The 22,221-nt window shown below is 48.1% G+C and overlaps 1 long non-coding RNA gene across 2 annotated transcripts in view; it reads left to right on the forward strand.

The window, feature by feature from the left end:
* LOC116989429 overlaps nt 1-20,668 on the forward strand; it is a 94,523-nt gene extending 73,855 nt beyond the window's left edge. The window contains exons 3-4 of one of the 2 annotated variants that reach the window (XR_004416244.1): nt 8,687-8,816; nt 19,973-20,668. This is a non-coding gene — a long non-coding RNA (uncharacterized LOC116989429). The remainder of the gene's footprint in view (nt 1-8,686; nt 8,817-19,972) is intronic. The other variant, XR_004416243.1, reaches the window with a different exon arrangement.
* Nucleotides 20,669-22,221: the final 1,553 nt, after the last annotated feature.

A 22,221-nucleotide genomic window follows, 5' to 3' on the forward strand; every position in this document is an offset into this window, starting at 1 on the left:
CCTCTGCTCTTTTTTGTGATGTACACAAATGACTTGGATGTAAATGTAGATGGTTTGGTTAGTACGTTTGACCTTGACACCAAGATACCTGGGGTCGGGGACTGAGAGAAAGGCTGTCATAGTATATAGTGGGTTGTAGATCAGTTACCGAAGTTGGTGGAGAAATGGCAGATGGAATATAATCCCAGCAAGTTTGAGAGGTCAAATGTAAGTAGGAAAAAAAAATGCAATAATGGCAAGGTCATTAACAACATTGATATATAGTGGGATCCAAAACTCCCAGAAAGTGGCAACACAAGTAAATAAAAATGCTGGAGAAACACTCAGCGGGTGAGGCAGGCATCTATGGAGCGAAGGAAATAGGCAACGTTTCGGGCCGAAACGTTGCCTATTTCCTTCGCTCCATAGATGCTGCCTCACCAACTGAGTTTCTCCAGCATTTTTGTCTACCTTCGATTTTCCAGCATCTGCAGTTCCTTCTTAAACACAAGTAGATAGAGTGGTAAAGAAGGCGTTTTGTAAGCTTTCCTTCATAGATTGAGACATTGAGTATAAGAGACAGGAAGTCAGGATGCAGCTTTACATTAGCCCACATTGGGAGTATCGTATGCAGTTCTGGTCACCCCATCATCGGTAGGTTGTAGCCGCTTTGGAAAGGGTGCAGAGGAGGTTTATCAGAATGACGCCTGGATTAGGGGATATTGGCTACAGGAATAGGTTGGACAGACTTGGAATGTTTTCTCTAGGACCCTGGAGGTTGCAGGAAGACCTGATAGACATATATACAATGATGAGAGGCATAGATTGGGTGTACAGTCAGAACCTTTCTCCCAGGATGGAAAAAATCAAATATTAAAAGACTTAGCTTTAAGAAGAGGGAGGCAAAGTTTGAAGGAAAAGTTTTTCACATAGAGGGTAGTGAGTGCCTAGAATATGATAGTGGCATTTAAGATACTTTTGGCACATGGATATGCAGGAATAGAGTGATATGGGTTATTTTCATGCAGGGAAGTGATGGTACTGGCATTATGGTCTTGTCATTTAAACCAGTATCTGCAGTTCTTTTTCGTTACATATGTTCGGCACAGACCTTATGGGCCTAAGAGCCTGTTCTTTTGCTATACCGTTTTATGTTCTATGTGTCCTGCTATTTTCAAGGAGTAGTGAAGTTTCCTGACTTATCTAAATTTAGTTTAGAGATACTGCACGGAAACAGGCCCTTCGGCCCACCGAGTCCGAACCGACCCGCGATCCACGCTCATTAACACTATCCTACACACACTAGCGACAATTTACACATACACCAAGCCAATGAACCTACACAACTGTAGATCTTGGAGTGTGGGAGGAAACCGAAGGTCCCGGAGAAAAACCACGCGATCACGGGGAGAACGGTGCAAACTCCGTACAGACAGCACCCGTAGTCGGGATCTGAACCGGATCTCCGGCGCTGAAAGCGCAGTAAGGCAGCAACTCTACCGCTGTGCCACCGTGGCCACCTCTACTGCCTGTCTTGATTTTAAGAACAAGATGAGCTACCCTTCAAACTCCTGACACCTCAGCCATGGCTAAAGATCTCCTTGAATGGTATAATGTTAAACCTCTGAAAATTGCCTCTCACCAGCCCTAAGAGGCATCCTAGGATTTGTTTGGTCCTGTGGAAAGTTCAATGCTTCATCCAGTTTAGTTTGGAGATACAGAATGGAAACATGGTTCTTCAGCACATTGAGTTCATGCTGACCAGCGATCACCTGCTCACACTAGTTCTATGTTCATCCACTCCCTGCACACTAGGGGCAATTTACTGAGGCCAATAAACCTACAAACCCGCATATCTTTGCGATGTGGGAGGAAACTGGAACACCCGGAGGAAATTCACTGGTAGAATGTGCAAACTCCTCACATACAGCAGCCGAGGTCAGGATTGAACCTGTACCTCTGGTGCTGTGAGGCAGCGGTTCTACCAGCTGCACCACTGTGCTGCCCTTCTTGTTTAACGGACCCGATCATTTGCCAGCAAAGAAATTGGCATTGCAAAGAGTTAATTTACTGAACACTTAGCAAGAATCCCCAATCCTGCAGAGTGGCCCTGATGGTAGCTGTGCATGAGTAGCCCCCCACCCTGTTGTTGAGGAGTTAATTAACCTGCAGTGGACATGCATGCACTCCTTGAACCCACCCGTGCAGGATGTGGACGGGCTGGTTGGAGAGTGGGGCTAAATTTAAATCTGGGGGTACGAGATATCTGTAGGTGTTGGTGGAGGAAGATTTGGGGCATCAGATGCTGTTTCTGGTTTAATAGAGACATAAGCTTGCTGGAGACGAGTAGAGGCTGTGTGGAATGTGTTTGTGTGTGCGGGTCAGCCTCACTCTGCGCACTATTCACCGTCAGAGGCAGCCTACAGCCCTACAGTGTTTTATTCTAAAGCATAAAGAATGTTTTGGCACCAAGTTTAAGGCAGTATTTAAATCTGGGAGAGCCCGGCTCGATTGAATTGCTGCCTTTGAATTCTCTGTTGGGGATCTATTATCTGATATGTAAATGGACGGGATATGGGAAAATGCGCAAATCAAATATTCAGGCGATGCCAGCCCTTTCAGCGCACCGACTCCCACAGTGAGCTGCATTCTCTCCCAGCTGTGCTCATGAACTTGCTTTCTTCCTTTCTGTACACACAATGATCTATTTAACGCGTTGTGTTGGCCGCTCCCTCTCATCTAAATTGCGGGGGAGGTGGCGTAGGGAGGGGGTGGGGTGGGGGGCTTGGGGGGGGGGGGTGAACTTGAGACCGCAGCACCGTGTGGGAGAGGCGCAGATGAGGCACAGATGAAACAGCGTGCGTGGCAACCGTGGGCGGGGGCTCGGGTTTTGGTGCTGAGGGGTGCGGACTTGGCGAGACAGGGAAAGGCACTGGCAGGGGAGGGGGTGGGATAAATACTAGCGAGCATTGAGGTGCTGGGAATTATTGCAAGTGAGGAGATATTCTGCTGCGACGGAGGGATCCAAAGGAGAGGGTAATTGGTGATTTAGGTTTAGGCTTATTACCCTCACATGCACCGACTGAGGTACAGTGAAAAGCTTTGTTTCACAGGCGATCCAATCTGATCAGATAATACCATACATAAACGCAATCGTCAAACTCGAATACAATAGGTAGAGCAAAGGGGAAGATACAGAGCGTAGAATATAGTGCCCAGCATTGTAGTGCACCAGCTCCAGGGACAAAGTCCAATCTCCGCAATGGGGTAAAGATGAATCAGGCAGTACCCTTGCTTATGGAAGGACTGACAACAGAGGGGGAGAAGCTGTTCCCGAGGCGCTTTATATCTCACGACCAGGGCGGGTTGGATGGGAGGGGTGGAACCTCAAATGCACTGCGGTACGTTGGGGAGAGTCAGGCAGTGCTGTGGACAGCTCTGGCGGCATGGCGTGCCTACGCAGCAGTGTGGTGAGGACCCAGTTCAAGTTCAAGGTCAGGGTTGACATTCAGCTGTCAAAGCCGTCTGCGCTGCTCCCCCCGCCCTTTGTTCTGCATCTCATTTGCATCTGATGAATTATTTAAATTGCTCACTGTCTGCACCCCCCCTCCCCCGCAGCTTGCCAACCCCTCCCCCCCACTCTCTCTCTCTCTCTCTCTCTGTAGACGGAGGGGTGGGGGGGGGGGGGGTGACTGCACAGCTGCTCCCCGAGCCCAGGCACCCCTACCTCCTGCAGGCGACAGTGTGGATGGGGCAGCTCGGTTAGATCGGGGTCGTGTGAATCCAGCTGAACCCCAGCATCCAGAACCTTCCTCTGGCCCAGCACCAGAGACGTTTCCAGAATCGGAGCTGCACGTGTGCCAGCTCAGCATTAATCTGTCGGGCAAGGAACACGGACCCCATCCGTGAATAACATAAAGTAGAATTAGGCCATTTAGCCCATCAAGTCTACTCCCCCATTCAATCATGGCTGATCTATCTCCCCCTCCTATCTCCATTCTCCTGCCTTCTCCCCATAACCTCTGACACCTGCACTAATCAAGACTAATAAATGTATGGTCCACCCGTTCCACCACTGGCCAGCGTGGGGGCAAAGCAATGGGCATGAATGCCCGGATTAGGGTGCATTAGCTACAGGGTGAGGTTGGACAGACTTGGATTGGAACGCCGGAGGTTGCGGGGAGATCTGATAGAAAGATATAAAATCATAAGGTAGACAATCATAAACTATTACCCAGGGTGGAAATATCAAAGACTAGTGGGACATAGCTTTAAGATGAGAGGGACTAAGTTTAAAAGAGGTGTGCGGGGCAAGTTTTTTTTTTACACACAGAGGGTGGTGAGTGTTGGAACGCACTTCCGGGGGTGGTGGTGGAGGCAGCGTTTATGAGTCTTTCAAATAGGCGCATGGATATGCAGGGAATTGAGCGATATGGATCACTTGCAGGCAGATCATTGTTGTTGTTATTGTGGGCCAGCGAGCCCGTTCCTGCAGCTCAGACATTCTCCCCCTATCTTTTCGTCGTAGTAAGGGGTGGCTTCACAACTAGATTACAAGTCAACCCTTCCCTCGGCTGGGATCTGCTGAGGTGATCTCACGGTGTTGCCATGGAGCCGGCTGGGCTGGAGCAGAGAGAAAACACAAAATCCAGTTTAACAATCTGGATTAAAGTTCTATCCGTAATTCACACCTTTTGTCTTTTTATCTCTGACCTATGACCAACAGTCTGTCTATCAACAACAAAACCATCTCACTTGTATCCACCTATCACTTGCCCGGCTTTGTCCTGCCCTCCCCCCCTCCTCTCTTCCAGCTTTCCACCAAAGATCCTATAGCGAGCAAGATAGATCACTCGATGAAAAAGACGTAGTACGCTCATGGGCAGATTCATGGGTAATTTTCGGCCCCATTTCCATAGCCGGCTTCCGTCTCCGCACCAAAGATCCCATAGGATAATAGTGCGGAGACGGAAGCCGGTTACAGAAACATCCTCGAAAAAATGAAAGTTATTTGGGAAAAATCTTCTCCTCTTTTTCAGAATTATAATTTATTAACACAAACTGTTCCCCCGCAACGCTGATCACACTGCGAGTCGGGTTGGGTCGGGTCGGGTCGGGTCGGGTTATGGAAATGGATGAAAAAAAGGCCTACGTTCCGCTCCGTTGCGTACTACACGTCAGCCCATTGCATTTAGCAGGAGTCGTCTATCATGCTTGCTATAGGATCTTTGCTTTCCACCCCTCACCACCACAATCAGTCTGAAGAAGGGTCTCGACTTGAAACGTCACCTATCCATGTTCTCCAGAGATGCTGCCTGACCTGCTGAATTACTCCAGCACTTAGTGTCCTTTTTTAAAAATAACATCAATTGATTAACCTTAGCCCACCGACTCACTCTGCACTTTCACTGTATAAGAAGATGCTTGTGTCCAGAGCAGCAAGTGCCGACCAGGTCCAGTCTCTCAACAGCCAGTGTCTCTTCCTTTGTGCTGTAGTGGCTTTGCCAGACTGGGCGACAGTGAACACATCACAGCCGCACCAACCAAGGCTTGCAGTAATTGTGGCAAGGTCCCTTCACCAGAGCACCAGTGGGCAATGCTTCATGAGGAGGTATTAGGACAGGTGATTGAAAGCTTGATCAAAGCAAGTCACATCATGAAGTTGGAGAACGAGGTGAAAATGCTGAGAGGTTTAGAGAGGGAACACTCCCTCTCTTCTCCCCCGTCTCTCCGTCAGTGTCTCCAATTCTGTCTCTGACCAGGAGATGATGGTTGGACGCAATGTTATGTGCCGGTGGTGTACAGCGTGGAGCGGGAGAGAGGCTTTGGGTGGAAGAAAGGCCGGGAATAAGGAGTGGGTGTGGAAGATGGGAGAGGGATGCAAGGTTCAGCACTGAGAGGAAACGCAGAGACCATGTGCAGAATGGAGAGGAAGGGAGAGGAAGGGTCCAGTGGGGTGGGTACAGCGGCTGAGGCAGTGGGATACACTGGCAGACCGCAGCAGTCTGGGGCCTTGTAAGGTTGTGGAGAAATACTGAATGGTGATGGGGTACTCTGGGCAGTTGTGTGTTTCAGGGAATCAGGTCTGCTTGCTGACTCCCTGGGGAACAATGCAGAGATTCTTTGCAACTTTGGATCTCTGGATTCTTTACGAAATGTGTAAATCCAGCCGTCAGTTTTATTCTGCCAAAGCAAACAGGAGACAGGTTCAATCCTGACCTCGGGCACTGTCTGTGTGGCTTTCCCCAGGGTGTTCTGGTTTCCCCCCACATCCAAAACCTTGATGTAGGCTAATTGGTTGCTGTAAATTGCCCCTGGAGCAGGTCAGTGGCCACACAAAGCGAGGGAGAGTGGATAGACACGTGTGGGAGAGAATAAGACACATTAGGAACGAGAATGGGATGGGGGGGTTGCCGATCCGATGACATAATTTTTTCATTAATTCAGGAGATGTGGTCATCAGGCTGAGGCAGCAGTTACATTCTGCCTTGATGTCGAGGGTAGTGGCTCTTTTGTCACCTCTGGAGTTCAGTTTTCCCGTCTGTGAGTGGACCTAGTCTGCAATGATGTTGAGAGCTGAGTGACTTTGGTGGAACTCAGACCGAGCCTCTGTGAGCAAGTGCTGCTCGACGGCACCATCGACGATCCATTCCAACACTCTGCGGTGATCGGGAGTAAACTAATGATACAAAAGTATCAGTGGTTTTGCAGATAATGAAGATGGGTGTGAAAGATTGCAGCAGGATGTGGATCGATTGGCCAGGTGGGCGGAGGGATGGTTAATGGAATTTAATACAGCAAAGTGTGAGGTGTTGCGTTTTGGGACGTCGTACAAGGGCAGGACCTACATAGTAAATGGTATATCTCTGGGTGGTGCTGTAGAGCAGAGGGATCTTGGAGTACAGGTGCATGGTTCCTTGAAGGTCGAGTCGCAGGTAGATAAAGTGGTCAAAAAGGCTTTTGGAACTTTGGCCATCAGTCAGAGTATTGAGTATTGAGGTTGGGAGGTCATGTTGCAGTTGTATATGACGTTGGTGAGCCCGCATTTAGAATATTGTGTTCAGTACTGGGCACCATGTTATAGGAAAGATATTGTCAAGCTTGAAAGGGTTCAGAAAAGATTTACGAGGATGTTGCCAGGACTAGAGGGTGTGAGCTGTAGGGAAAGGTTGAGTAGGCTGGGTCTCTATTCCATGGAGTGCAGGAGGATGAAGGGAGATTTTATAGAGGTGTACAAAATCATGAGAGGAAGAGATCAGGTAGATGCACAGAGTCTTTTGCCCAGAGTATGGGAATCGAGGACTAGAGTACATATGTTCAAGGTGAAGGGGAAAAGATTTAATAGGAATCCGAGGGGTAACTTTTTCACACAAAGGATGGTGGGTGTACGGAACAAACTGCCAGAGGAGGTAGTTGAGGCTGGGACTATCCCATTGTTTAAGAAACAGTTAGACAGGTACATGGATAGGACAGGTTTGGAGGGATATGGACCAAGCGCAGGCAAGTGGGACTAGTGTAGCTGGGACATTGTTGGCGGGTGTGGATGTTGGGCCGAAGGGCCTGTTTCCACATTGTATTACTCTATGACTCTAATGGGGCAGTAATTGGCCGGGTTGGATTTGTCCTGCTTCTTGTAGATGGAACATCACTGAGCAGTTTAAGTTCAGGTTAATTGTTGTCATGTATATTGAGGTACAGTGAGAAGCTTTATTTTGCATGCTATCCAATCAGATTAGATAAGAGTATACATAAATACAATCAAGCCAAACTCAAGTACAATAGGTAGAGCAAAGGGAGAAGGTGCAGAAGAACAGTATATAGTTCTCAGCATTGTAGCGGAGTGTGGAGTGGGAGTGGTGTCGGGCCACGAGGTTGTAGTTGAGTGCAATTCGTGGCTGAGAGTCTCTTTCTATGTGGGTATAAGATTAAGATTAGACAATGTAGTTTTAAGATAATGCTGAAAATAGGTCTACAATGTCTATGGAGAGAGAGAAAGAGAGAGTGATGACCTTTCATGTTTTTTAAACTGACGTCCCGTTATTTCTTCTGCAGGCTTGATAATGCTAAACTTTCAAATCCAGAGTATCGCTGAAGACTCTTCATTATGTACGTTGACTAAAGGGCCTACTGAGCGATGAAATCTTTTGATGAATGGTTGCTCCAGACATACATCAGTGCACAAAGCGGCCACTCGTAATGCCCTGTGGCTATTTGTGTAACCAGACAGTTGCCCCTTCTGGACCAGTAGCCACAAGGACAAGCTGTGTTGCCACCTTTCCTGATGAAAGGCGCACGACCTGAAACATTAATCTTGTTTCTCTCTCCACGTATGCTGCCCAATCTGCTGAGTATTTCCAATATTTTCCGCTTTCATTTCAGAATTCCAGCATCTGCAGATGTCTGTTGTTCAGTTAACGCCATGACCTGCAGCACCTCTGCTGGCAGGAGGGTGCGATTACAATGTGGCATTTACAGAGCAAGTCTACAGTGTAATTGTGGGGATGCATGAGTGTATAAATGAAAATATTAAAAGGAACACCGGAGACACGGGGACATGGGTGGTATGGTATCAGTATTGAAAGCATCCCCTCTAAAAAGGATTGCAATTGAAATCTCGCACACTCTCCTGGAAAAAATGTGTGCGGAATCAAATTAGTTACATATAGTTTTTGCGTGAACTTTCTATTCATGGTCTGTCTCTTCCCAGCAGGTCCTGGCTCTGTGGGTAACGTTTCTCCAGCCACTCGCAGTGCTTTACCTGACCCAGCACCATGAGTTAGAGCGAGCCGCCCAGGCTCTTCCGTGAGCTGAGTTGGAAGGATCGCAGGAAGAGAAAGGTAACGTGTTCTCCGATGTCCTCCAATCCCTTTGTCTAACGTCAACCCCTTCCTATCATCGCGAGGCCTGGCTTTCACAAACTTTCACCATGTGTTACCATCACTAAGACCAAGCGTCGACTCGTCCAAACTCGGTCTGCCAAGGCCTGCTGGATCTCTCAGTTGCCAACCATTTTAACTCCTCTTCCCATTTCCACACTGACCTTTTTCTCCTGGGCCGCCTCCATTGGCAGAGGGAGGCCACATGCAAACTGGAAGAACAGCACCTCATATTCTGCTTGGGTGCTTACAACCCAATGGTATGAACATTGAATTCTCCAATTTCAAGTAAATAATCTACTGAAACATCTCTCACCCCTCCTTTTCATTCCCCTCCCCCTATCTTCCGCTTGCCTCACCTGGATGTGCTCCCATTTCTCCCCTTCCCCCTCCCTCTGTTCCCTTCCACTGATATTCCTTCCTTTGGCTTCACGATTATCCTGCCCCCTCCTCTCTTCCAGCTTTCTCTCCCCCACCACAATCACAAGGGTGGAGGCTTTGGAGAGGGGGCAGAGAAGGTTTACCAGAATTATGCCTGGATCATAGGGTCTCAGCTACAGGGAGAAGTTGGACAGGCTTGGATTGTTTTCTCTGGAATACTGGAGTTTCAAGGGAGATCTATGAGGCATAGATAAGGTAGACAGTTAGAATCTATTCCCCGGATGGCAAAATCAAATACTAGAAGGCAGAGCTTTAAGGTGAGAGGTTCAAAGTTTAAAAGAGATGTGTGGGGCAATTTTTTACCATGGAGGGTGGTGAATGCCTGGAACGCACTGCCAGGGAGAGGTGGTTGAAGCAGATATGATAATGGCATTTAGGATACTTTTTGGATAGGCAAATTAGATATGTAGAGAATGGAGGAACAAGGATTATGTTAAAACAGATAAGAGTTGAATTTTTCAAAACGATCGGCAGATACATTATGGGCCGAAGGGCCTGTTCTTGTGCTGTACTGTTCTATGATGTAAACCGAGAGCCAGGCTGAAACACTCACCCTCTGACACTGGAAACGGCCAAAGTAGAGCAGTAAAACTGACTTGATTTTCCATTTCTGGGGCACATATTGTTCCACCTGGACAGATATCGATCGATCTGATTCTTGAAATAGCATGATGACCTAGAATGACGCACTGTCTGTGTACACATGGTGACACACATTCTATGGTTAAATTCAACACATCCTCAGCACCAGAGTCAGAGTCTTACAGCACAGAAACAGGTCCTTCAGCCCAACTTGTCCATGCTGGCCACGATGTTCCAGCTACACTAGTCCCAACTGCCTGCGCTTGGCCCATACCCTAACACACCATTCCTATCCATGTACTGTACCTGTCCTAGTGTCTTATAAATGTTGTTATCGTACTTGCCTCAACTATCTCCTCTAGCAGCTCGTGCCATGTACTCATCACCCTCAGTGTGAAAAAGATGTCCCTTGGGTTCCTAATAAATCTTTCTCCTCTCACCTTCAACCTATGTCCTCTGGTTTTTGATTCCCCTACTCTGGGTAAAAGGCTCTGTGCATTCACCACAGACTCAGTGCATTTACCAGAAGTATCTGGAATACCTGGAAGTATTGCGGTTTCAGCAGCATGCAACTACACAATACACATGGTCTGCAGGAGATGCCTTGGTTCTATTATTCTCATCCTGCTTTGAAAGCAGATTTTATGGGGATATGATGCACTAATTGCTCCCCACCCCACAGTCCCACCTTGGGGGAAGCTACTGTGAACCTCACACTCACCATGTCTTTGCTTCAATGGTTCAGACTGGCGACAGTTTTTGCTGGCCCCAGTGTTATATTAACATAAGTGTCCTGCTGACGTTATTCTTATCTCGATGGGACTTTCTGATCAGTGGAAAGGATGTTGAAATCAGAAGTCACCAGGTAATGATGAGTCAGAGTATAGGTTGGTGTCACAACAACTTTGCCCTTAACGTCAGTAAAACCAAGGAGTTGATTGTTGACTTTAGAAGAGAAAGGCCGAGTAAATACGAACCTATCTTCATCGACGGGTCAGTGGTGGTGAGAGTCATCAAGTTCCTGTGTGTGCATATCTCTGAAGATCTATCCTGGACCCAGCACATTGATGCAATAAAGGAAGCCCATCATTGCCTCTACGTCCTTAGAAACATAGAAACATAGAAACATAGAAAATAGGTGCAGGAGTAGGCCATTCGGCCCTTCGAGCCTGCACCGCCATTCAATATGATCATGGCTGATCATCCAACTCAGTATCCTGTACCTGCATTCCCTCCATATCCCCTGATCCCTTTAGCCACAAGGGCCACATCTAACTCCCTCTTAAATATAGCCAATGAACTGGCCTCAACTACCTTCTGTGGCAAAGAGTTCCAGAGATTCACCACTCTCTGTATGAAAAATGTTTTTCTCATCTCGGTCCTAAAGGATTTCCCCTTTATCCTTAAACTGTGACCCCTTGTCCTGGACTTCCCCAACATCGGGAACAAGAAGATGGAGGAGGTGTGGTATGTCAGTGAATACTCTATTGAACTTCTACAGGTAAAGAGCATAATGACTGGCTGCAACATGGCCTGGTTCCGCAACTCAAACGCTCAGGAAATAAGGAGTTTATAAAAAGTGGTGGACATTGCCCGGTCCATTACGGGTACTGACCTCCCCACCATCAAAGCAAACGACATTATCAAACACCTGCCCCACCCTGGCCATACTCTCATTTCATACCTGCCATCAGGAAGAAGGTATAAGCATCTGAAAACTGACTATCAGCCTCTTGAACACTATAACCACCAACTCTTCTTCGAACTATGAACTGTCTTGGTTGCACTGGCGACTTTGGGCTTTAATTTGCACCAATCTGTTTTAATTTATTGAACTTTGTTTTGTGTGTTATCCATACTTTTTTTTGTGTGTTATTCATAAGATAACATATGTGTTCACATATCTATTATCTGTCGCAAGAAAGAATTTCACTGCTCCGTTCACTGTACACATGACAATTAAACACTCTTGACTCTTGACTTAATGGTTTCCATCTGTGGGGGCTCAGAGGCAGGAATTATCCATCCACCCAGCCTCATGTATGTCTCTGGTCCAGCCCACAGACCTGACCCAGAGCAATGAGCAAGCCACAAAGACTCCCCAAATAGTCCCCTGGAGTCAGAATTTGTTCCTAATAATATCATTGGCAAGGCGGGGACATTGTCCAGCCATAACTTCCCCTGGACTGAGGAGACGATTGAGACTGAACACACTGCTGGAATCTGGAGCTACGTGTAGCCCAGAGCAGGAAACATAACGTGTAGGAAGAAACTGCAGATGCTGGTTTACACCAATGATAGACACAAAATGCTGGAGGAACTCAACGGGACAGGCAGCATCTCTGGATGGAAGAAATGGGTGAAGCTGAAGAAGTGTCTCGACCTGAAACGTCACCCATTCCTTCTATCCAGAGATGCTGCCTGTCCCACTGAGTTACTCCGGCATGTTGTGTCTATAGGCCAGGAAACATGGTAGATTTCAGTGAACTGATGAGTTTTTGCAAGGCTCAAGTAACTCTGCGGTGACCAGCGTGAGACTGGCTTTGTTTGCAGAGTTATTTTGTGGCTCTAATGACTCTGCATTGGAATACAGATCATGCCCTTGGGTCTCAACACCAGCTGTTTGTCCACCAACTGAAGCACTGCATGTGGCAACTCGTGCATACCAAGTCCCCACATCGCCAGTGGATGGCCAGATGGGCTGTTTTCAGTCTAAAATAAGGGTCCCGACCCAAAATGTCCCCTCTCCATGTTCTCCAGAGATACTGCCTGACCTGTTTGAGTTACTCCAGCACTTTGTGTCCTCATCTGTTTTCAGTGTTGTCCTCTAATGTTGTTTTCAACATTGACCCGGGCTGGTGTCCTGTCAATCCCACCATGGAGCCTTCGAATTGCCCTGAGTGACTGGCCAGGGTGTCTTCACAGGGGCAGGGGTCTGGCCATCAGTGTCAGCATCAGCTTAGAACACATTGATATCCTGACCTGTCAGTGCCTGACTGGGTGCTGGAGGATAGTTGGCAGTGGCGATGGATGCTGGAGATAGGGGCAGTGTGGATGGGTGCTGGCGGCATATATGGCAATTTCAATGTGTGCTGGGGGGGGGGGGGGGGGGGGGGGGGGGGGGATGGCTAGCGATGTGGATGGGTGCTGAGGGAATAGTTGGGAGTGTGGATGGGTGCTGGGAGGATAGGGGCAGTGTCAGTGGGTACTGGAGATAGTTGGCAATGTGGATGGGTGCTGGGGATAGGTGCAATATCAAAGGGTGCTGAGGGAATAGTTGGCAGTGTCGATGGGTGCTGAGGGATTGGCACAGTGTCGATGGGTGCTGGGGGGATATTTGGCAGTGGGTGGGTACTGGGGATAGGAGCAGTGTGGATGGGTGCTGGGATTAGCTGACAGTGTGAATGGGTGCTGGAGAATAGGGTCAGTGTGGGTGGGTACTGGGGATAGGGGCAGAGTGGATGGGTACTGGGGATAAGGACAGTGTGGGTGGGTACTGGGGATAGGGGCAGTGTGGATGGGTACTGGGGATAGGGGCAGTGTGGGTGGGTACTGGGGATAAGGACAGTGTGGATGGGTGCTGGGGATAGCTGACAGTGTCTATGGGGAAGTCACTGTCCCAGACAGCTCACCCCTTGGGCTCAGGAACGTGGGGAGCCCACCCCTAGGTTTAGCCGCCCACCACCTCCTCCCGCCGCTCCCAGAGCTGGTGTAAAAAGAGTTTGTAGACACTGATTCTTTCAAGCGACAAAGTGGCCATTTGTTATTCAAGTTCAGACACAAATTAAAGGAAACCTTATGTAAATGTATTCAAATGAATTCTGCGTCTGTGGATGGAAAGCTCTCTGGTCCGAACTTTCCCACCGACTCCTTTCACACGGAGAAGGCTGGCAATAATGAGTTAGCTGTGTCCAACCCCTGAACATGCAGGAGCCTCACCCCAGCTTGCAAAGAACCCCGGCACTTTAACCCTTGCCCTGCTGCCTTTGGCATCTGCTGAACAGGCACTCAGAACCAGCAACCTTCCTCAATCTCTCCTCCCCCAGCACTACAGCAACTAACCCTCCCCCCCCCCATTTCCTCAATACCCCCTCCCCTCCTCAACACCCCCAACAGCATCTCCCAAACCCAAGACCTCCAACCTCCTGCAGGTTCCCAGGGAAGTTGTGCACATTCCCCACTTCGAAATATATTCACGTTTAGACTGGTTTACTGTCACGTACACCACTGGGTGAATAAATATTCCCTGTTCACATGAAACCTCACACAGTAAACAGTATACATACAAAGATAAATGCAACAAGACATACAACGATGAGTGCAAAACTGCAAGATTGTCGTGCAAGATCCAAAGTGGTGCAAAAAATATTGAAGTACAATATTGGAATGACCAAATGAGGCAGAGTTAAGAATAAGAGTAGGTGCCAGACCACATCTGGAGCGTAGTATGCTGGCCACCTCTGGAGCACAGTGCATGGACCACACCTGAAATGCAGTTTACAGATCACATCTGGAGCACACGGTGCAGAGCACACCTGCATGCACTGTAGAGGCCACATTTGGAGTCGAGTACAATACACTGTGCAGATCACAGCTGTGCAAAGACCATTACATGGGTGGCTGTTTGTACTACCTCTGGACTATTCCACACGGACAATATCTGGAATACACACTGGGTAGAGACCACATCTGGAATATTGTGTATGCATGCACATGATTTATGGAGCTCTGTGCACTGTGTACTGACTGCAGCTGGAGGAGTACTGCACACTGTAGACCACAGCTGGAAGTAGTGTATGAACCACAGCTGGGGTACAGCGCACTGCGCACATTCCACACAGGGAACACTCAGCATGTTTTGGTTTCCATCCTGTAAACCATTCCCGAGATCCTCGTATATGAGAACTACCAACTGATGAGGGATTACTCCCAATACCAAAGAAATTGACAGAAAATCTTGAAATGCGGCAGTCATGTGAAACCACGGCACCACAGCAAGTCGACACAACGTATCTGGCTCTCCTGCCTCTGCCTCCACTGAGGAATGAGGTCCACTCTCCTCTGCAGAGCCTCTGGAAGAAAGGCTTTGGATCGAGGGTGGAGGGAGGGGCTAACGGAAGGAAGGAGGGAGTGGGCTGATGAAAGAAGAAGGGATATGATGATGGAGGGAGGAGGGAGGGTTGATGGAGGGAAGGTTTAGGTTTATTATTGTCACATGTACCGAGAATCAGTGGAAAGCTCTGTTCAATATCAATATCAATATCAGTTTTATTCGTCACGTTGCACATAAAGTGCAAGTGAAATGAATTTGCCAGCAGCGGTACAATGAAAAAAGAACACACAAAAACACAATAAAAATGTAACACAAACATCCACCACAGCATTCATCACTGTGGTGAAGGCACAAAATTTGGCCAGTCCTCCTCCATTTCCCCCCGTAGTCGGGACATCAACCCTCCGCAGACGTGGGCGTCAAGATGCTCAGACAAGGTAAAGTCCAGATAAAGTCCAGGTAAGTCTTGAATCGGTGCTTCCCCACCGGAGACTGTGGCTTCAGGTTGGTGTAGGCCGCAGGCCGGCGGTCGAAGAATTAAAGCCCCCGCCGTGCCGCAGCCAGAAGCACCGCAGACCGCAGGGCCGGTGGTCAGAGCTCCTCTCCAGGGGTCCCCGGCGAGGGACCCTGCTCCAGCATGCTATCCAATCAGATCAAATAATGCTGCACATAAATACAATCAAGCTAAACTCTAGTGCAATAGGCAGATCAAAGGGGAAGATACAGATTGTAGAATGTTATGCTCAGCATTGTAGCACATCTGTTCCAGGGACAAAGTCCCATGTCCGCAATGGGGTAGAGGTAAATCTGACAGAACCTTAGCTTATGGAAGGACCATTCAGAAGTTCGATATACAGAGGGAAAGAAGCTGTCCATGAGTCTGGTGGTGTACGCCTTCAAGCTTCTGTATGTATGTAAGGACAAGAAGGAATGACCGAGGTGGGAAAAATCTTTGATTGTGAGCGGAGATGTTGATGGAAGGGCGAGGGAAGGTTCTGATGGAGGAAAGGAGGGGATGTGCTGATGGAGGGGCTGATGGAGTGCTGCAACACAATGGGTGTTGCCTTTCTCAGTTGTTTCTCTCCCAGTTCCCATAAACCATTAACAATAGACGGTGCCAACCAGAGAACCTCACTGTGCTGTTTATCCATTTCATCATTCCCAAACACACCCCAAGCAAAATGATTGAAACCAGGCACAGTTTGTGGAACGGTTCCCTGCAGAAAGGCCCGCATGCCTGTCCCAGCACACACACAAAGGGCCATTCAGAGATCTGCGAGCCTCCCGCTGACTCCTCTTGTCCGTGCCCCTGGAACAACGCAGTCCCTGGAAAGCATTTGCCCATTACATCATCACCAGTTGAACTTGTTTTCTTTCCAGTGTCAGGCTATTGCATCCATTCTTGGAGGCCAGAAGCTTAAAATTCGATGCAATGTTCAGCAACTTAGTCAGTGATTCTGCCTGAAGGGAAAGTGAAAGGATGTTCCCGTCTCCTCTCCAGCTGGGAATCTTCCCCAGACCACCGTCACTCTGGCCCTAGTGACCCCACAACCATCAACTTCCAATCCTCTCCCTTTAGTTCCATAAGGACAACAAGCATGTGTGGTGCCACAGCCGGCAGAGATGCTGGGCTCAGATACCAGGCAATGATGCAAGCATTGGCTGTGGATGAACCTCGGCAACTATGCGAGCATAGATAGAGTCATAGAGCCAAGGGCCTGAAGGTCACGCCAAGTCTCTGTGACCTCTGCAGGCTTGGTAGACACAAAGAATTGCAGATGCTAGTTTACCAAAAAAAATAGTCACAAAGTGCTGGAGTAACTCAGTGGGTCAGGCAGCATCTCTGAAGAATATGGATAGGCGACTCTTCTTCAGACTGATTTTAGTAGGAGGGAGAAAGCTGGAAGAGAGGTGGGAGCGGCACAATACATTGACATTTATAGGGGGCTATAGGTGAGGGGGAGGATTTGATCGGTAGATGGGTGGACAAAGGCCAGAGATAAAAAGAAGGCAAAAGGCTGTGAGATGAGGAGAGAGGATGAGGAGTGAAACGTGAAGCCGGAGCGAGGGATAGAGGTGGAAGGAGACTCCGTCTTCATCCATCTGTGTCCCTTCCTCTTACAGGGTGGAGCTGATCCTCCCCTTCCTGTCCGTGCCCACGTTTGATAGGCTGCACCTCACACTCCAGTGGCTTCTCCTTGGTTCCCCAGCCACCGGGGATTGGCTGAGTCCGTGTTTGTTCCATCGGTGACCGTAGCCCATTGGCCAGAATGCTTTGAATGGCCTCTGGCCCTTTATCCACTCATGGAGCTACCAGGGAGAGTTCATTGGTCTGAGGCAGTGAGAGGAAGGAATGGGCCTGGTCATTTGGACATTCCATCTGATCATTTTGGTGCCTGTAAAGTTCACTTTTCCTCCCACATTCCTGGCCAGTGGTCGTCTTGCACCCAATGCCAACGCCTCCTTGCCCTGCATCCCAATTGTTGATGGGATTTACTGGCTGTGTAATTCCAAGGCCATAGATGTCAAACTCGCTGGCAGGTTAACTGGGTCTCGAGTCTCGGTCTGTCCTTGATCGGACTTTGCTGGCTTTACCTTGTACTCAACGTTATCCCCTTATATATCTATATACACTGTGAATGGCTCGATTGCAATCACGTATTGTCTTTCTGCTGACCGGATAGCACGAAACAAAAGCTTTTCACTGTACCTCGGTACATGTGACAATAAACTAAACTGAAACTGAAACTGAAACAGGACTGGTCATTTTGGGCATGTTCAGTACAATCCTGTCTATATTATATGCCAGATGTCCAAGGGCCCTATTACCAGTTCATGGCCAGCCATCGCCATTTAAGGTGAAGCCCATTCAACACAGTCAAGGATCAAGAGTGTGTTCCAGGTACTCCCCCCTCTCTGGGGCAGTGCGTGCCAGGTATTCTCCACTCTCTGGATGAAAAACTTCCCCTTCACATCCCCTCTAATCTCTTCCCCCCCCCCCTTACCCTAAACCTGTCCCCTGGTTTTATATACCGCTGATTTGGGGAAAAGATTCCTGCAGTCCATTCTGTCTACACCCCTCGTAGTTTTATATACCTCATTCATGTTCCCCCTCATGTTCTCCGTTCATTCCTCCACCCCAGGGAAAACAACCTGTCCAGTCTCTGCTGAAACATTCGAGCGTCACGGTGGCGCAGCGGTAGAGTTGCTGCCTTACAGCACTTGCTGCGCCAGAGACCCGGGTTTGATCCCGACTACAGGTGCTGTCTGTCCCGGAGTTTGTACCTTCTCCCCGTGACCTCTGGGGATTTCTCCGAGATCTTTGGTTTCCTCCCGGGTAAATTGGCTTGGTAAATGTAAAAATTGTCCCTAATGTGTGTAGGATAGTGTTGATATGCGGGGATCTCAGGTTGGTGCGGACCCGGTGGGCTGAAGGGTCTGTTTCCGCGCTGTATCTCTAAACTAAACTAAACTCAACGCCAGCTGGTGAATTTCATCTGTGCCCTCTATAGCATGGTTACCGCAGGTAAAGGGTTAATCTGAACTGGGTCAGCAAGACAACCAGTGAGCACAGCTGAGGAGGTGCAGTAAATGTATTGGACGTGACACTAGATTGAACATAGAACATAGAACAACACAGCACAGGAAGAGGCCCTTCGGCCCACAATGTCTGTGCCAAACATGATGCCAAGGCCAACTCTTATCTGCCTGCACATAATCCCTATCCCTCTATTCCCTGCATATGTCTATGTCTATGTCTATATCCATGTGCCTTTCTAAAAGATACTTAAATACCACTGTGATATTTACCTCCACCACAACTCCCAGCAGCATGTTCCAAGCGCTCACCACTCTCTGTGTAAAAAAATTTGCCTTAAAGCTATGTCCTCTAGTATTTCCATCCTGGGGAAAAGATCCTGACTGTCTACCCTATCAATGTCTCTAATAATTGTATATACTTGTATATACAAGTTCAAGTTCAAGTTCAAGTTCGCATTTATTGCCACATGCACCAGTTAAGGTACAGTGGAATTTGACTTACCATGCAGCCATACAAACAAAAGAGTACAATACACAGTAGAATATAACATGAACATCCACCACAGTGGAATCAACATTCTTCACTGTGGTGGAAGGCAATGACTTTGTCAGTCCTCCTCCTTTGTATACTTCTGTGTCTTCCCTCAACCAGATCTTGAGGGAAAACAATCCAAGTCTGTCCAACCTCTCGCTGTAGCTGCTATCCTCTAATCCAGGCACCATTCTGGCAAACTTCCTCTGCACCCTTTACAAAACCGCCTCAACCATCCTGTAATGGGGTGGCCAGAGCTGCACACAATACTCCAAATGAGTCCAAACCAAAATTCTATAAAGCTGCATCATGACTCTTAAGTCGATACCCCCAAATCAATGAAGACAATCCTACCACATGCCTCCTTTATCACTCTATATACTTGTGTTGCCACTTTCAGTGAGGTATGACTTGAACCCCAAGATCCCGCTGTATCTCAATGCTGCTAAGGGCCATGCCATTAATTGTATATTTTCCCCTTACATTCGACCTCAAACTTGCTCGGATTAACCTCCATCCATCTCGGTAGCCGATGTTCATCCATCCCGCTCTATACTTTGACAGGCTTCCTCACAGTCCATGACCTCAACATTTTTGATGTCATCTACAAACTTACTACCCAACCCATCTCCATTTACTTCCCAGTCATTTGTATAAATCACAAACAACAAAGAGGTCCACTGGTCACAGACGGCCAGCCTGATTATTTTCCTTCCACCACAATCCTCTTTCTTCTACCAGTAAGTCAGTTAAGAATCCATATCACCAAGTCACTGATAATGATATGCATCTTAATCTTCTGGATCAGCCTACCATGAGGGCCTTACTAAAATCCATGTTGACAATATTGATCACCTTCATCACCTCCTCAAATAATTGAAGTGTGTTTTTATTGAAAATTGAGAGAATATCTACGTTATCTATCTTGCTACTTTTACAGTGCTTTTTTATGCTTCTCATCTTTTGCAGCCCTCCATCACTCCATGTTACGCAGCTGCCCCTACCTCCTTTGGCTGTGGACACTTTCAGAGTCCGGTGTACCTGGCCAAGGCTGACGAACGGTGGGTGTGTCATGGAGCTCGAGCTGATGCAGCCCCAGGAGGTGAGATCCCAGATGCAACGCTGCACTGACTCCTGCAATTCCCTGGCTCCCGCCTGCCCTGAGTGGAGGAGGGACAGTCAGGGTGGGATCGGGAAACCTTGAGGCTCTGAGTGAGCAGAGGGGATGAAGCCACTCACTGACTATCCCCAGCCGTCAACATTGCCTCACCTGGGGAAGAGTAGAGGCTTGGAAATTTGGTTTCAGCCCCCCCCGAGTTGAAAGTACCAGAGTGGGTCATCGTCGTCTTTGATCAAGGGGACAGCCCGAGATCCAGTGCCGCCGGGCCTACAGGCCTTAAAGTGAGAATGGAGGAAATTGCAACTCTCCGTGGGCCAGGATCGGATTTTTCAGAGACTTGGAAGATGAAAGATGGTGCAAGAACTTGGCAACTCTCTGTGAACTGTTCCAGGAGAGGATCTATTGTACTCATGTATAGTATGCCTTGACTGGATAACATGCATAAAAGGCATTACACTATATCTCTGTACACATGACAATAAATAAATTACAAACTAAGCAGGATTCCATCTGGCAACCATATGATCAATGAAGGTAGCCAGTGAGCAAGTTCATTGCTTCGTTAATTCTCATGTGATTCACGCTAATTGTGGAATAAATATTGCACATTGCAGCACTGGTCTGTCTGTTTATTCACGGAAGGAGACTGGCTGGGCTCCACTGGATTCACACCCTGGGCCTATCCTCGACGATCGAATCTCCGCACCACAGATACCGGGCCCAACGCGGCCTCACCATTCTCAGCCCCGCAAATCCAGCTGGAGCCAACAGCGGGGAGATTCGCTTGGTTTAGTTTTTATTGGTTTAGGGATGCAGTGCGAAAACAGGCCCTTAGGCCCATCAAGTCCACGCCGACCATCAATTACCCGTTTACGTTATTTCCATGTTATCCCACTTTCTCCTGCATTCCTTACACACTACGGGTTATTTACAGAGGACAATTAACCTACACATCCGCACATCATTTGGATGTGGGAGGAAAGGGGAGCAAACTGGCCTAATGACCTAATCTGAACACAATACTCCAAATGAGGCCTCAATAACATATATGTACAACTGTAAACATAATAATCTGACCTCTATCCTCAATATCCTGACTGATGAATGCCAATGTACCAAAAGCCTTCTTTGCCACCTTATCTACCTGTAATGCCTCAGCCTTATCTGCATTTAACTCTATTACATATTCTTCTGCCCTCTTCCACAGCTGATCAAGATCCTACAGTAATTCTTGATAACCATCTTCACTATCTATGATACCACCCACTTTAATGTCACCTGCAAACTTACTAATCATGCATAGCACATCCTCATCTAAATCGTTGATATAAACCACAAACAGCAATGGGCCCAGCAGCGATCCCTGAGGCACACCACTAGTCACAGGCCTCCAGTCCAACAAAAACAAACTTCCTCACAGAAAGGCAATTCTCTATCCATTCGGCTAACTCTCCCTGTTGGGGAGCCCACCATACCCAGAGAGGTGGTCTACAGCCAGGAAAAACCTTGCACGTCCTCAGTCTAACTCCGCTGCCCCAGGTTTGCTGCACCACAGTTCACATGACCGCAGCAACAGCAGCCGTGGCCACTGTCACCAAGAGAGGTGCAAAGATCTGCAGAGACACAGAGAGCAGTCTACAGATGGAGAGCCACTCTGCCCAGACCTCAGGGCATCAGCTTCATCCTTCATGACAAGAGCTGGGGCTGTCCTTTCCAGAGACATCCCTCACCCTGGCCAACCTCACAACAAAGTCAGGGTGGGATGGGGGAAGGTGCAGACCACCCAAATGACAGCTTTTCACAAGGGTACATCTATGTACACACACACACACACACACTCACACACACATGAAACAACACCTAGATTACCTTGGTGTATCAACACAGGTCCACATGCATACTCAGACACACACACGTTCACACACACGTGCACACTCAAAAAACAAAATCTAGGTGTATAGATACAGGTCGCATAAACACACACACACACACAGATGGAGGTGTGTACACATGCACCTATAGCCACACACCCACACTTATGTGCACACATACCTACATGCCCACACACACTTTGATGTTTACATACCACACCACACCC

This window comes from Amblyraja radiata, chromosome 29 (assembly GCF_010909765.2).
Source record: "Amblyraja radiata isolate CabotCenter1 chromosome 29, sAmbRad1.1.pri, whole genome shotgun sequence".
Classification (NCBI taxonomy): domain Eukaryota; kingdom Metazoa; phylum Chordata; class Chondrichthyes; order Rajiformes; family Rajidae; genus Amblyraja; species Amblyraja radiata.